Raw genomic sequence first — 16,464 nt, 5'->3', positions numbered from 1 at the left:
TTGAGAACCTGTTTGCCTATTTAGGTTGTGAATACATGTTCTAAAAGTGTGACGTTTTATATGGTATTCAGGACAATGGGTTCAAAGTGAAGTCACAAGCCGCTAGCTCAAACATAAAGCCTCCAGAAAGGACAAGGTGTAAAACACGGCAATCATGATTTTTATTTACTTTTATTGTTTTTTATTATAAAATCTTCATGTTGACATTTAGGAGCATGACTTTGAGTATTAATAAAATATTTAAAACATTTTTCTGGATTATGTATCATAAATGTTTCTTGGTGCTCTTGAACAATTAAGAAATTGCAAGAAACAGCAATTAAGAAAAGTCATATACACTCCACAGTATATACTGAAAGTATTTCAGTGATATTTTTAACAGACTGTACAGTATCCTTACGCTAAACTAAATTTCAGTTCATACTCACCGAAGTTCAATATGCAGTAACGTTTGTAACAGATACACAAAAATATTCATCATAATATTATAATTCTGTACTAAATTTCTTGTTTTTAATAGAAATATCAATGTTCAATTAATCAATTAATGTTCATACACCCTTCTTCTCTGCAATGAAGTTACAGGTCAGACCAATTTCAATATGGTCTCACTGCTTTCCTAATTGAAATGAATTACTTGAGAGCCTATATTGTATATGGTCTGAACAGCAGATCAAATCTATCCTGTAGAAAGAAGAAGTGAAGATCAATAATATACGGAACCGTTAAAAGGAAGTAGAGGACAAGCACCTCCTTATCATGCTGTGAATGTGGAAACTGAGGCTTTTCATGAGCCATTTATTTAAAGGGCAATGGCGTAATAACCCTTTACTCTTTAGCGACATTAGAAGCGGCAAGAGAACATTGAAGAACTAATTAGAGAGGAAAAGTTGATTGAAGAAAAGCTATTACAAAAACATCACCTAGAGACTTTAAAACAGCCTTATCCGTTAGCTCGCGGGACTTAAAAGTCTCATATACTGTACAAAAATCAGAAATGTATGCTTTTGAAAATACATTTCCCAGAAGAGCATTGTCATTTCTCTGCCCTTGACATAAACAGAAAACATAAGTAACAAATAAAGAAAAGTGCAGCAGATATTAAATTCCAATATTCAGGAATATTTAGATTGTAAATGCATTACTGGGCAAAACTTCTAGACATCCTAGACATGATCAGCAGTTACACTATAGAGTATGTATAGTATATTACAAGCATCAGCTATTTACTTAAATCTTTCATGAGAATTGTCTGCAATTATAGCATTTCATTACTGTTATTCATCCATGTTAGTTTGAGCAAGAAGAAACTGGAGATGACAAACTGACAGAAAGACTGTCATTTAATAAAGTTCATTTCAGTTTGACTATGATTCCCAAACCCAACACAACAACTCAAGGTAAATTCTGTACAAGCATCCAAGGCAGTGCTGCAGCAGCTAATCCATCACATTAGCAATCAAACATTGTAGGAGCTAATGTACCGCATTAAATCTAATATCTCATTGTCAGGTGTGCTTCATCATTAGCATACAGTAATTTGATCCTCTCTGTATATCCATGAGGCTAAAAGGCTACAATATGTTTTGAACCACAAAATACAGGATCAATTGGTAGCCTAAATAAACAATGGTTGAAACATTGTAATAGAATATTCTGATATGGTTTTTGATAAAGTGAAACATCAACTGAAAACTGAAAATCGTAGGCAAATAAGGAAATGCGTGTATTTGGATTCAGAAATGTTTGATTGAGAGAAAAAATATAGATAAGATGTGAAACACTCAAATAGGTATGAAATAATTACTTAATAGTATTGGTCACTAATTAAATAGTGAAGTATCACAGAGATCTTTATTAAGACCAAGGTGGAACACAGACCAGAGGACACAAGAGGAAAACAAGTTGGAAGTGCTCTTAAAACTGAGAAGAGGATGTTCTTCTTTTTATAAAGGGTCATGGCAGTCTGGACAAAGCTGGGCATCCATGTTGTAAGATCAAGTGTTGAGGTTTCTTTCAAGAAGCACCTGGGTAAGCTTTTTAGATCAATTAGCCACTAGTTCAGTAGTTTGGGTAGATCCTATTGAATGTGATAGAGGGATAAAAGATGTATAGAGTACGTGGTGTGACTTGCCTAGCTGAGAGAATGGCAGTCTAGCCATGACTTCAAGGCTGCCCAAACCCACCTTATTTTTGAAAGGAATGAGCCAGGGAGCTGCTGTAAGAGTGAAGATGGGGTAGCAGTAGGGGTGCCAGAGAGATATGTGAAGGGAAGTCTTAGGTACAGAACTTACAGTATTTATACACAGCCGAGCAGAAATGTGTGAGATGAGCCTGTAGCCTTCCCCTCGACCCTCTGTCATAAATGGCCTGCTCTTGTTTTAATTTTTTTATGTTCTTACATTCCTGCTATTATCCTGAGTGAATATGTATTACTGTAAATATGATCTCTTCATTCCTAGTCCCTCTCTGTAATTTGGCATTTGGCAAAAACCAGGGGCAGCAGCGTTTGGGGTTCTCGTCTCATGACTTGAAGGCTGTATGTAAGACACTGCTGCTGTATCCCTGTGTAACTTGCTACTTCCCCTCTATTGCTCCAGTAAAATAGCTAGTAGTATAAACAGGTGTACAGCAAGTTGCTTTGGATAAGCGTATCAGGCAAATAACTAAGGAATAGTAATAAACAATAATTCTGAAAAGATTCCATTTGTGTCTCCATACTAAAAAATATGTGACGTAAATAAAAATCTGTTTACAAATTTGTGCTACTTGTGATCATTCTTGAAGAGTTTATGTCGCCATATTATTACAAAGATTATGCTCATTAAATACTTAACAAATTCCATTCTGCAAAGATATAAAAGTACATCCATGACACATTGTAGAGGTCATACTGTAGTTTGCTGTCGTATCCCAGGAGCCATTCATGTTCCCTGGAGCTTGACCTTCACAATTTATTAACTTTCGCTTCGTGGAACGTTTAGGTTCAGTACAGACACTCATTTTGTGGGATGCTTCTTCAAATTCAAATCTTTTTCTCAGGTGTGAGTGAAGAATTTAGATTTGGACCTTTGAAGGTAAGGGTAAAGAGCTTAACAAACAGCACAGTAATTCACCAAGAAGAGACAAAAGTATTGGACAAAGACATTGTCCTTTAATTTCTGAATTAAACAAAAAGGTTTCTTCTTTGGATTCAAGTCTATTGTATTCAATTATAAGCTTGCACATCTGAGGAGTTTGATACAAACAGCAACACTTCCATTAACAATTAACACTGTACAGATGTATGCAATTGATAGCGTTTGCTTCTGTTTTATTTAACCTACTTAGCAGTGACTGTGTGCTGAGCCCTCAAGGTCTTAACATTTCTAACCGTCAGATTGAATTAGCTGTCATAAGTACAACTTAAATCCTAAGCAGTTTTTGGTGAGTGACTCATGGTCTACATCCACTGGGGGAAAAAAAAAAGTTTTGTATTTGATTGTAGACTCGTGAACCTGAAAAATAAGCAAAGCGCAACACAATCAGCTTTCATCGCCCTTTTTTATAAACCATTTGAAACATAGAACCAAAAGAAGAACAAACACACACACACAAATCCTCACAAATGAACCCTAGGCAAGAAATCAGTTGCATTGTGCAATAAAAATTCGACCTCATCATCAGTATCTCTTGAAGCCACCATTGGCCCTCCCCCACTATAGTACAAATCTTCCTATAAATATATATCTTCTATAAAAGATAGCAAGACAGGACAGGATGTAATGAAGCAGTAGGAGGGGGGTCAATGTGGTGGCTCCCTAAGCAGCATCAAGATTTATTTTGCCTGCACTGAGACCAGACAACTAAAACTGTTCCTGCCACTGCAAGAGGTCGGCGTCTATATTATTTACAGTATGTTATCATGTACAGTAGTCAAAGTACTCAGAAAGAACAAGCAAGAGTCTTATTCAGAATCATGGCTAAGGAAGACCAAACGTGTCTCCAAAACGGAACTACAGTGCATCTTGGCATTCTGAAACCATAAGGAAGAGTTGCCCCACAGTGCCTCTAGGGCAAAACACATGGCATTTTTTCCTGACTAAAAAAAGCATTTATCATATGAGTGACTACCACTGACTTTGAAATGAAAGAATTAAGATTGCGTGAGCTCTGCGGTGGCAACAAAGATCTGTTTTATTTCATCTAAAGTATTTTTTAGGTCTGGTCACAGAAACTTAAAAGACAGAAAATGTAAATGCTAAACAAAATGCTACTACAGTGTCTATGTGTTTTTTTAGATGTTATTTTATTTACAGTATGTGTTCCAGTTCTCAATTTGTTTACTGTTGGCTATATGTGTAAACGTACAGTAATTGCTGTTTGTGTGCAGTTTTCTTATGCTATGTTTGGCACTAATTCCAGTAAAGCAAATCAAGGATAAGTTTCTTTCAAATTATACTTTTTGTTTTTCGTTTAGTTTGACAGGTGATAAAAGGCTTCACCTTTGCATTTTTTTACACAGTACCTTTGAGAAGTCCTGGCAGATGTTATTTTCACGGAATCTTAAACAGGTCGAAAAACAATCTAAGCAGGAAGAAAAATAGAGTATCACACATACAGCATCAAATTAAGTACAGAACAATACAGAAACTGAATTTAAAAACAGTCCTTTGAAGTCAGTCCTCATGTATTGACTATTGTCAGAAAGGTAAAAGGTGCGTTTCCATGCTTTTATTTATAATGATTGCTGCTATTTTATGTGACTGAAACCAATCCAAACTGATGTACATCTGCACCCACTGATACAGTTCCACCCATTCAGGTTCTGAGAGAGCACCTCAATAACCTCAAGCTACATTTTAAAAGGGCTTTCAGCTTTACTATGCAAGCAGACTTGGATGTGTTTCACATACACTGTACATGTACGTACGATTCCTTCAAAAGTTCAAAAGTGGAAAAAACAAATAATCCCAGGTACTGTGTCCCTAAAACAAGTTCAAGATTAAGGGTAAGCATCATTGCTTTACAAGCATAAGGTATGTCAGAGCATTGATTGCATGTGACTCATTAAAGGACCTAGTTTTTAAAGGGTGTGAGCTCAAAATCCTGCCCAGCTGCCCAGCAAGAGGCAAGATTGTTAAAAGCAGCACTGAGGCGGGGTGGGAAAGGATTTAGCTGATGGGACAGGGAACAGAGCAGTGAAGGTGTGGAGAAGGCTTGGAATAATGCAAGGCATGATGTGCTCCTTTCTGAATTAATACACTGCTGATTAAACTGACTTCGGCGTGGAGGAGTCCTTGCTCCACCCCTGACACTGTGCCAAAAGCCTGATAAATAAATACGTTGAATGAGCTGTCAAGTCATGTTGTTGCTGTTTACAGCACACCCTTCCAGACCTGGCCTGTGCTCTCTCTAACAAGTCCGAATGTGCTTTTGTCATCCGTAAACTTACCTGTGCTGCAGAATTTTAACTCAGTGAGTTACAGTTCAAGGTAAAACAACTGACTGTTTTTGAGTCTATTTAAAAAAAATATCTTTTGAACTTGAAATGGTACATTTTTAAGGTGACATTCCTGCTTGGAATACAAAAGCACACATCTACTGTAGCTGCTCCTTTGGAAAACCACCTATAAACTTCAAAAAGTGCTTATTGCAATACATTCTATAAGTTTCCACTGTGTTCTGTTTCAACATCTGACAAAGTGCCTGTTTTTTCCGAAGGTTTCCATGGCAACCAAGATGATCTGTGACTCATTTATGGAATAAGGTCTCCCACTGGTTACTGGAAAAAATGTCTTAAGTGTTTATGTGCCAAATAATTAATTTCTTCTAACCAAATACTAGCTATTTATTTTCCGATTGAATCAGCGACACATTGGTAATCAATTATCTTAAATGCAACAATTTTAAAATAATTACAAATGTCATAACATTCTTTCATTCTCCCTGATGTATTCCCTCCCTTAATAATTATGTATAAAAATGCATACAAAAATAATTTAATTGAACAAAAAAAAGTCAAAATGGGGACCAGAAAGAAAAACTACAGAGAGACTCATGTCCCACATACTGTAAAAATACCTAATATTAGTCTCACAACTGGTGTCATCTAACTTGTATCCTGAAAAATATTAATCAATACACCATGGATTTATATGTAATCTTAACTAAGTAGAAAGTGGATATAAAAAACATTTTTGTACTTTGTTCTGAAAAATTGGGATTTTTAAGCTTGTTATGTGCTTATACTGTAAGTGGTAAGTAATATTTCCATTTTAGCACCAAATGGTGAAACTGGCATCCTTTGTAAATCACTTAAATAAGATGAATTGAACCCCTGTCTATCAATTGTTTTCATGGCAGAACCTGTGAACAGGCTGTACTCCATACTCAGAACTTGTGATGTACAAGATAAGGTAGAGCTAGGAGAGAAAGTATATATGGTATGATTTCATAATAATTATGAAACCTTCTAGTCATTTCACAATGTCAGTACCTCCAATTATAGCACACGGTTGAAAAACTGAGGATGTGTCTTGTAATTCACAAGATTGCAAAAAACACATGAGGTTGTGAAGCCTTTTTTTCTGCTGGTTAAGTACAGTACATCTTAAAAGCAGATCTTGGACTGTGTTAAAATGGTGTAAGATGCATTTTCAATTTGCTCTATTTCCTGTCCTGTTTTAAACCTTCTCCAGATACTAGATATAAAGCACCTCCTATAAAAACTCAGTTTTGATCACAAAATATAACAGTCAAGATACCCATTGCATTAAGTGGCACATTATATATAATCCCCCATTCCCCACGGGCCTTTATGGCCTGAAAAGGGACCTACCTTATATATAATCTTCCTTAATTTTATAATGCAGTGTAACAGCTTCTTGTGCTACAGAATAAACCTCAAAAGTTGAAGACAGGTGAATTACAAAACAGGAAAATATTTCATATTAAGTATAGCTCTGACATACTCATAATCTATCCACATACCATACAATTCAATTCAGATTATAACAACAGAATTTTAACGAAACAGGTTATCAGGAAATTGCAAGAAACAGGAAATGGGATTTTTAAAGATTAAAATATAAAACAGTAGACACCGGAATGATTATTAAAGAGCAGTAAAATGGAGACTTATTGAAAATGGTATAGTACTCTTTCAGAATGGCAAAGCAAATACAAAATCACTGTGTCTTCTTAATGCTTAAAGGTAGTACAACACGTGTGAAATGTTCATGCAAGAAAAGACTAGACTAAAGAGTGTTGACCACAGATATTAATAGTTGAATCAATCACAACAGTATGTCTTCAATCAGCTAAAATACCACTTAATTGATATTGAGTTATACAATACATCAATTACTATTAGGCATGCCTTTTAGGACCTTACATTACATAGAATTACCATTAACTGTATTCCCAAAAACATACTGCTACCAACATCCAATGCATAGCTGTTTTATGACTGTATGACTGGGTTTCCTACAACATTATTGATATGTTCGAAAGTTATCTAATTGAATGAAAATACAGAGCTGCCATCCAATTAACCAAGAGGCTTCTAGTTTGAAGAGACATGCTATTATAATGAGAACTGTTAATGTTTCTTCTTGTAATATTTTTATAAACATATTGAAACATTCAACTGTGTATTTCTGAGATTTAGAAAACTGTATTACCTTTTGGGAATATCCCGCACTTCAACAGATTTCAAAGATGGAAAAAAAATTGATAACCTAGTAAACAACCTACTGTATAGTAAGCATTATATAATGGAGGTATTGCAAAGTTTGCTCAATAAACAAGCATTGGGGTGTTATAACCTATGGAAGTTTCTTTGGAAGCTGAACGTTTAAATACCTTCACCTGCTAATTGTTGCTAGATACAGTATGTTTCTGCTGGAGTAAGGTGCACTTTGTAAGGTGTGGATCTTAAGACTGATCGTTTAAGGTCATGAATGACCTCTGTGTCAGCACATCTCGATTTACAAATGCATGGTTCCCGTTACTTTAAGTCCAGAGATATTTTAGTGCAATGTTTTCTAAGTTCAATTTTCTACTTCTAGAATCACTAGCAGTAAACTGATTGCTTTAATCCTTGCTTTCAAACATCTAAGATTAAAAGTCAATATTCAATCTGTGAACAAGAGATGACTCCTTTGTCAAATCAGTCAACTTATCATACAGTATTTGTTGTACGTTAATGCTTAATTGAGAAGCTTCCAGATAGCTACACATTTCTGTTCATTCTCCAGGATAAAGACCTTAAGCAAAGCAAACTCTACTCATTCTTGTGCATATTATGTTATTAGAGAGAGAGAATCTTGATTAATTTCTTCACACAATATACATACTGATTTCACGCTCAGTAATTCATTACTTAATTTTACTGGTCAGGGAAGTTCTCAGACTCCTTCGGTGACACTTTCTGCAGTTGTAAATTAAATGTAAAATGACATTGGGAATCTAAGAATATCAGTAATAACAATTTGTATTTACAGTATCAAAAACCACTATGGTCAATTTGGAATTTTGTATAGCTTTTACAACACTAGTATAGTTTTATAGCTCTGTATGTCCTTTGACAAAATAACCTAAAGGCATGTTAGGGTAACCAGACTTGATTGTTTGTGTTTTATTTTGAAATGAATTACCACAACATTTAGAGCTTTTGGTAATTTGAAGTGTTCCACTATAGCCATAATCAAGCTGGGCCTTGTCTCTGCTCCACCCTTTGAATCTGGCTTGTGTTCAGTCATTCCTTAAAGTGCTATGCAAATAAATATTTATTCTATGGTCTCAGACGCTACCTCATTTCTGTTTGTTCAAACTTCTTGTCATCTTCCTGAATATTGTCACTTATTCCACTAATATCTTCAGGTACCTGCTAGAAAATAAACAGAACCTTTCATGACAGGGTGGCTTTGTTTTTTTTCTTCCAATTTTTCGTGTTTTGAACACCAGGACTCACTTCACATGTGTGTGACAACCGTGTTTTCATCAAAGTATCAAAGATCAGTTGCAATTCATGTACAAGTCTGACGTTTTATATTCAATTACCAACGCTTGATTCCTTGGCCTCACTGCATGCTGCAGTGTTTCCAGGGGATTTTCTATCCTGATAGCTCTGACATGATTGAACTGCCTTGTCACTTGTTTTCATTACATCCCCTGTACTTTTAATATAGCAGCCCATGCCAGGCTACTGAACTGAGGTACTGTGGAGAAATGAACCTTGAAAATATATTTTCTTCAATTTGTATCTATCTTACTGCAAATTCTGATCCATCCATCCGGTTTTCTAACCACTTTATCCAGTGTAGGGTCACAGGGGAGCTGAAGCCTGTTCCAGCAAGCATGAGCAGGACACACTCTGGGAGCCACACCTGTCCACTGCAGCCAAATTCTGACCTTACACAGCACATTCTTGATTAAAAAAAGATGTTTTGTTTTTTTCAAAATAGCCTTATGCAAATATATACCAAGAAATCAAAAGTTCAGTGTTCATATTGTGTTTTTTTAGGAAGCATTAATGAAATGTTATTTTTCATAATAGACGCGTGCATTAAAGACATTAATGATGTAGTCATTTTAGTTCATATTGGGTATTGGGACAGGAAAGTCCAAATAATCCAATACTTTTGGAGGGCACGGCATATGTACAGTATAATATACAATGTGTTGCAAATGTATTCACAGCCTTTCAATGCTAATATTGAATTACTCTACAAATGATGTACACTATATACACATTTTTAAAGTGAATATTTTTTAGGAAAAAAATCTTGTATGCTTAAAATGAATGTATGCTTGAATGAGTAAAAAACAGTTAAATGTCTGCAAAAAACATATTAAACACAAAATATGTTGATCGCATAAGTATTCACCACTCTGAGGCAACACTTAGTGGAAAGAGCTTTGGCAGTAATTACAGCTGACAGTCTTTTTGGATCAGTCTCTACCAACTTTGCAAATGAGGACAATGAAATTTTCACCCATTCTTCTTTGTAAACTTGCTCAAACTCTGCAAGCACATGTCACACCTCAAGAAGGCTCCACAGCCAAAACATTAGGTTTCTTTTCTTTTCCTTTCACCAGAGAATAAACCTTTACCTGTTCCTTTGCAGCCTACGCATGCTGATGCAGCTACTGTACCTACTTGAACGAACTCACCCAAACTCTGTCAGGTTGGCTGGGGATCAGTGATGGAAGGCAAAATGTGTGTTCATCATTTGTAACTTGGGATATCATTATGGGTACTTTTGCGATGCGCAATACAATATATATGTATATAAAAGTAACTGCTGGAATACCTTTGAGAAACAGTTCAAGGCATATTGAAATCACAGGTATTATTCCATTATATTTTGCATTAGCCTCACAGATGAACAAGTTAAATGTCTTGACAGCCAATTTAAAAGGCTACCAAGCACCACAGTATAAAGAAATCACATCATTGGTTTTAATTGTTCCTTTATAAACAGATTTATCTCACTAAAACAACCTTTTATTACATAAGCTGGAGTTATTATAATAAAAATATGAACACAAAGAGGAGAATAAAAGAGAGTTAAAAGCGCAGAGAGTAACATGTCATGCTTGATGTCAAGGAAATACACAGAAAAGACTGAGCTGCATAAAGAAGGACAAGACAGATAAAATGTCAATTTCATCCTTGGATCTATGGAGAAAAACTACATTTGTTCACATTTAATAATCGTTCTAAGAATCCTGATCCAGTGAACACGTGACGATGAGACAATGTGTTTCTGGCACAACAAAACAGGCAGAAAACCTAGAAGGTTTTACAGGCAAATGCTATTTTGTTAAGAGAATATGTCCTAGAAATGTTCCAAAGATTTCCACAAAAGGGGCTGAGACAATAGCTAAGTATAAGAGTGAAACGAAAAGCACAAATTTCAACACAACTATGTTAAGAAGCTGACAAATAGTAGATTTAAAGGAACAAGTAATAGGGTTTATTCCATGCTGAAAAGAGAAGAAAGAAAACACAACGTTTCGGCTGTGGAGCCTTCTTCATGTGTGAGCAAACCTATGACGTGTTCCTTTGCAGCCTTCACATGCTGATGCAGCCACCCACCTGAAATAGTAGATTTATGCTTGTAGTTTTGTATTAGGCAGAAAAAATTAATGAGTAAGCCCTGTTAAAGCAAATAAAAAATCTAGAAAATGACTCTTAAATAATAAAACACATAAGCCATAAGTTGGCTTGCATGGTGGATACATTAGATTTTATAATTCATATATTTTTTTCTTCTTTTCTTCTTTTGAACCCCTGAACTGCCCAACATATTTAATTGTTGCTATTCTGAGTTTAAATGTGCTTATTTTAAAAAATCGAATTCATTAAAAAAGTAATCAAAAATCTTAACTTGCAAGGGGAAGTTAAACAATAAAAGTGTAATAAAAGTTAAGGCATATATCTGAAGATGAACATGAAATGTTAAGGACAGTTTGTACTGTATGTCACTGTATACAGCGATTATGAAAGCTGTTGGTGACAACAGGATACTAGTCCATCAGTGCTCATCATTTTCCTACATTCTGAGGTATTATCAAAATATACCAGTGGTGTGGTAAACAACCTGTTGAAAATCAAAATATTTTAATAAATTTGTTTTTTAATAAACATTATGGTAAGAAATAAACAAGATGTATCATAAAACTTGGGGGAAAATAATCTTAACGAGAAGCATTAAATACAGTATCTGTTTAAATCACATGAACTGCATGTTTGTCATGGTCTTGATTGTAGCCCTGTGAAAATATTTTTGGGGTTTGGTGAACCACAATGGTGTTCTCTTTTCAATTTTACCCTCTGAAAACAAGTGACAGCATGTGTTGTGACTGCTCTAAATTTGCACATCTTCTTCATGAAGATGAAAAGTGTTATTTGATTGTCTGAAGTGACTACAGATAAAGGTGCTTGTTCAAAAAATATTGTCTTAGGTTATTGACACTGGCCATTAGATACCTACACCTTTCCCACGATGTGGTTTCCCATTTCTCCGCAGGTTATCTGCAAATGACAGCTTGATCCTTCTCTAGGGTTTCCAATTGCAGTCCAGTGACACCCGATGAGTCACGCAATAACACTCAGTATGGGAATTGTTTTACATTGTAGCTGCTGTTTCATCTGTTGGTGGATGCCAGGTGGTAGAACTTGTAAGGAACTCAAATATGTTAAATTGTATGGCCTAAGAATTTTGAAAAGGGAGGACGCAACCATAATCTGCCGTTTTAAGGAGAGCAACACTGGTTTGTCCAATTAACATTATAAGTAATCATGATTAAATCAAAATAAAAAAACAAATATATTACATCTACATAAAACATTTTTTTAATTCGGTTGTTACAACAACATAAGCTATTTTCAAAGTGGTTAAACATCAAACTAGTGTGTTTACACCATAATGGAGATATCCATCAACTCATCAACCAGGTCAATGGCCTGACTTACTGTATGTTCTTAATTTGTAAACCTTGGGATGTGATCCTCTGATCAGTTAGCTGCAAGCAAACCAAATAAGCTAGAGAGGCCAGGTGGCATCCCTCACTATATGATCAATTTAACCTTTTAATAATAATAATAATAATTCCTTACACCTATATACGCTTCTCTGGACACTCCACTCAAAGCGCTTTACAGGTAATGGGGACTCCCCTCCCCCACCATCAATGTGCAGCCCCACCTGGATGATGAGACGGCAGCCATAGTGCGCCAGAACGCTCACCACACAACAGCTATCAGTGGGGAGGAGAGCAGAGTAATTAGCCAATTCATGGGGATTATTAGGGGACCATGATTGGTAAAGGCCAATGGGAAATTTGACCAGGACACCAGGGTAACACCCCTACTCTTTTCTAGAAGCACCCTGGGATTTTAAATAACCACAATGAATCAGGACCTCAGTTTTACGTCTCATCCTAGGGACGGCACCTTTTATAGTGTAGTGTCCCCGTCACTATACTGGGGCATTAGGACCCACACAGATCACAGGATTTGGACCCCCTGCTAGCCCCACTAAAACCTCTTCCAGCAGCAACCTTAGTTTTTCCCAGGAGGTCTCCCATCCAGGTACTGACCAGGCTCACACATGCTGAGCTCTAGTTGGTTGCCAGTTGTGAGTTGCAGGGTGATATGGTTTCTGGCTGTATTATTGAACCAATCAAACAATTTCACATTTGTTAGGCTTATGTAGTGGTCCAAAAACATTATTCACAGGCACCGAATATCACAAATATAATCCAAAGAGATATTTTGAAAACCCAATAATGTGAGACATATATTTTCTTATGTAACTACATCCTTATACAGCTTACTATAATTAGGTACTAAAACCTGGCCAAGAATTTTGTTCCAATCTGAGCGATTTAGGTTTTTGCTTGGTCCTTCTACCAAATGACTTCAGCATGAAAAATCAGAACAGAAAAATAGGTAAAGCACAGTACTTCAATTTCAATTTTGAATACAATATAAAATCATTTTTTCACTGAAAGTGAAATTACATTTCAGGTCAGTTGGTAGAAAACCAATATTCTGAAATATAAACAGTTTATAAACTGTTTTGATCCTCCTTTTGAATGCTGACATGGACGTGATAATCACATTTAGGGTTTTTAGTTTTTTATCAGTTCAAAAAAATTGAATATCTTTCCTTCTGACAGTCAGTGATCATAAACACACATTAGATATTTTGATTAGGTGAATTCAATGTGACAAAGAACCTTTTTATTGCGTCTGTAAGACATTAATTCATTGTTGATATGTGCCGAGCATTTCGAAGATGTCTTGTTTGGACACACTTTTCTTCTTAGTCCCATTTCATTACAACATTTTGTATACCAATGAAAATTAATATTTTCCTAGAATTGTGTACTTTATTCTTCTCTCTCAACCGTAAACAACAATTATTGTTACAGCATCTCTTTAGTACTCTTGGGAAATCACGCTACATCTTTGATGTTTAGACTTTATTGGAGTGAGAACCAAAACTTACTAACATGATGAGCAAGTAAGAAAATTCCTTAAACTAATTTCTCGTGGGTCACGTCAATGTTGACCTCCTGGTAAATTAAAGGAATCTGTGTTATTTAATTCTTTCACCCATTTCAGTCATTGAACTCCATGGCTCTTTCAGAGTCACTTTCGGCTTCATGGTTGCATCCCTTATGAGTTTCCTTCTTGTCTGGCTGCTCACATTAAAAGGACTGTCGGATCTGAACACTTTCTGGGTCCACTTGGGTCCACTTCTTATTGATCACCTTCAGGGATACTGTATCATAGGATGTTTTTTAGCAGGAACTCTTCTGTCGACCTTGAAACCAACCACAACATATATAAAGTATCCATGTACCAGTTAACTCACACTGTAGGGCTTTTTATGTCTGTTTCTCAAGGTTTTCTGTGCAGATGGCAGCTGCCTCCAAACTTCAATTTTAACAAAGAAGCTATAACAATGTACTTTGACTCACACACCTAGCCATGATGAAAGAATATCCCTTAACTACTAACACTACAGTCATCCTGTAGAAGCTTATCTTACTGTTACCCGGTTTCTGATAAAAGTGATTCAGCTTTTTGAATTCATTCAGATTAAGTAACACTACATTGGTCTAAAATTAATTGGGATATATAATTAGCTTTTAACTGCTAAAGATTTACAGAAATGGTAGATACTATTATTTTTTATATAGTTACATCAGTTTAGGATAAATACAAAAAATGGATGCACCCATGAGGTATAATAGTCTGTACCTGTATGGCAATATGTTGTTATTGTGCAGACTATGATTGCACAAAACTTTACCAAACAATTTGACAGAAGGTGCTACGCATTTATTGCAGGAAATTCCAATGTAATCTGAAGAATATACCTATAGGTGCAGAGAAAGTACAATTTTTAGACGGACGCTCTGAAATAGCAAATACTTGAGGCATTCTGATTGACCTTGGGAAGAAAAGGTAATTCTTTTTTTTTTTAAATTCATCCCTGTTCTATTCGGTAGCTGAAAAATAACCCACAGCAACAACCTACAGCAAATCACATTCAAATCTTCTAACTACAGCAGACTGAAAAAATGTAGGAGTCATTTAATCCCCCACAGTGATACAGTGAATCAAGAATATCTGTGCTGTTGCTTTTGGCATTAACAATGTCCTGAACCTTCAGCAAATAAAAGTCCTTTGCTACAACAGAACACAGTGATGGTTTTTGAGAGTGCCCAAAGGCTAAGTGGGTTAGATCAATGGTTGGCATTTTCAGGAAACTTTCAGAAGACTCTTCTTTTGGGCTCTTTTGAGCAAATATTTAACATAGTGCAGAAATTTGATGAAGTTACACAGTCTCATCTTATCATTTATTAACAGCTCAGTACTATATATCAAAGGCAGAGCTTCCTTTATGTGTTAGATATGCTCCATATTAAAGAAAACAGGTCTGCAATAACCACAACCCTCTAAGGATAAAGCGGTTTGCTAAGGATAATGCTGCTAACTGCAAAGAAACAAAAACTTGTGAATCTTATCTTTAGCCTGTTGCAGTATTGATAGTGGATTTTACATTCTTTTCATTATTCAATGTAGGGGGGGTTATACAGTTGATTCAAAGATGTCTGAGTTAGAATTCAGAAACATAACTGAAAGATCAGGGCATCCATCTCATGCCTCCAAAATTAAAGGAAAAGCAAATTCAAAAATTGGTTCCCTTTTCAAGAATAAGTTGCTGTATGAATGAGAAAAAGATAGGCCTTCCAGAAGAAAATTAAAATTAGATTGAGGCTGAGGCAAAATCCTGTTCTGCCTTATACTGGTTTCACAATGTCTGTATTTTTTAAAGCACCTTTTTGATTAATTGTGCTTTCTTTGTAAAAAAAAACGTAGAGCACATACTGTAATGTACTTTGCCTCTGGACCACAATGAGCTTTGCTTCTCTGTGTTTAGGGTCAAGTGTAAAACAGCAGTGTGCAGTGTGCAGTTTGCAGTGTGATACAACCCAGTATCCAAAATTCAGGGCTATGAGATACATTAACACATACTGTACAGTATTTTCTATCTTGCAAAACCTTTCAATCCCTTCCAATGATGTCGCCTTACAGTATATTGTCCACACATTTGTAAAGCGTGTATTTTTAATCAAAACGTGAATGCTTAAAGAAAAATGAAAACAAAAATATGTTGACTGCTTAAGTATTTACTTCCTTTGCCACTATAAAAATAAATTAGTTCAGGTACACAAAATTACTTTGACAAATCACACTATAGTTGAATGGCCTCTGTCTGTAAGCAATAACAGTCCTTCATATGATTTCAGACTAAATACACCCGTCTCTGTAAGGTGTCTGTAAAAATACAGCTTTTAATAATACAACAAAATGGGGCATCCTATGAAGCTGGTACAGTACGTACTTGTGCAAGGCAATGAATATTAAACCTTTCTAAACTCAGATTATTACTT

At 35.6% G+C, this 16,464-nt stretch overlaps 1 long non-coding RNA gene across 2 annotated transcripts in view; it reads right to left on the bottom strand.

Annotated features, from left to right (window-relative positions):
• Positions 1 to 16,464, bottom strand: part of LOC148673632 (uncharacterized) — a 225,950-nt gene that overhangs the window by 158,428 nt on the left and 51,058 nt on the right. The window lies entirely within an intron of this gene.

This window comes from Lepisosteus platostomus, chromosome 4 (genome assembly GCF_059453375.1).
Source record: "Lepisosteus platostomus isolate fLepPlt1 chromosome 4, fLepPlt1.hap1, whole genome shotgun sequence".
Taxonomy (NCBI): Eukaryota; Metazoa; Chordata; class Actinopteri; order Semionotiformes; family Lepisosteidae; genus Lepisosteus; species Lepisosteus platostomus.
This window is presented reverse-complemented; position numbering and strand designations above follow the sequence as displayed.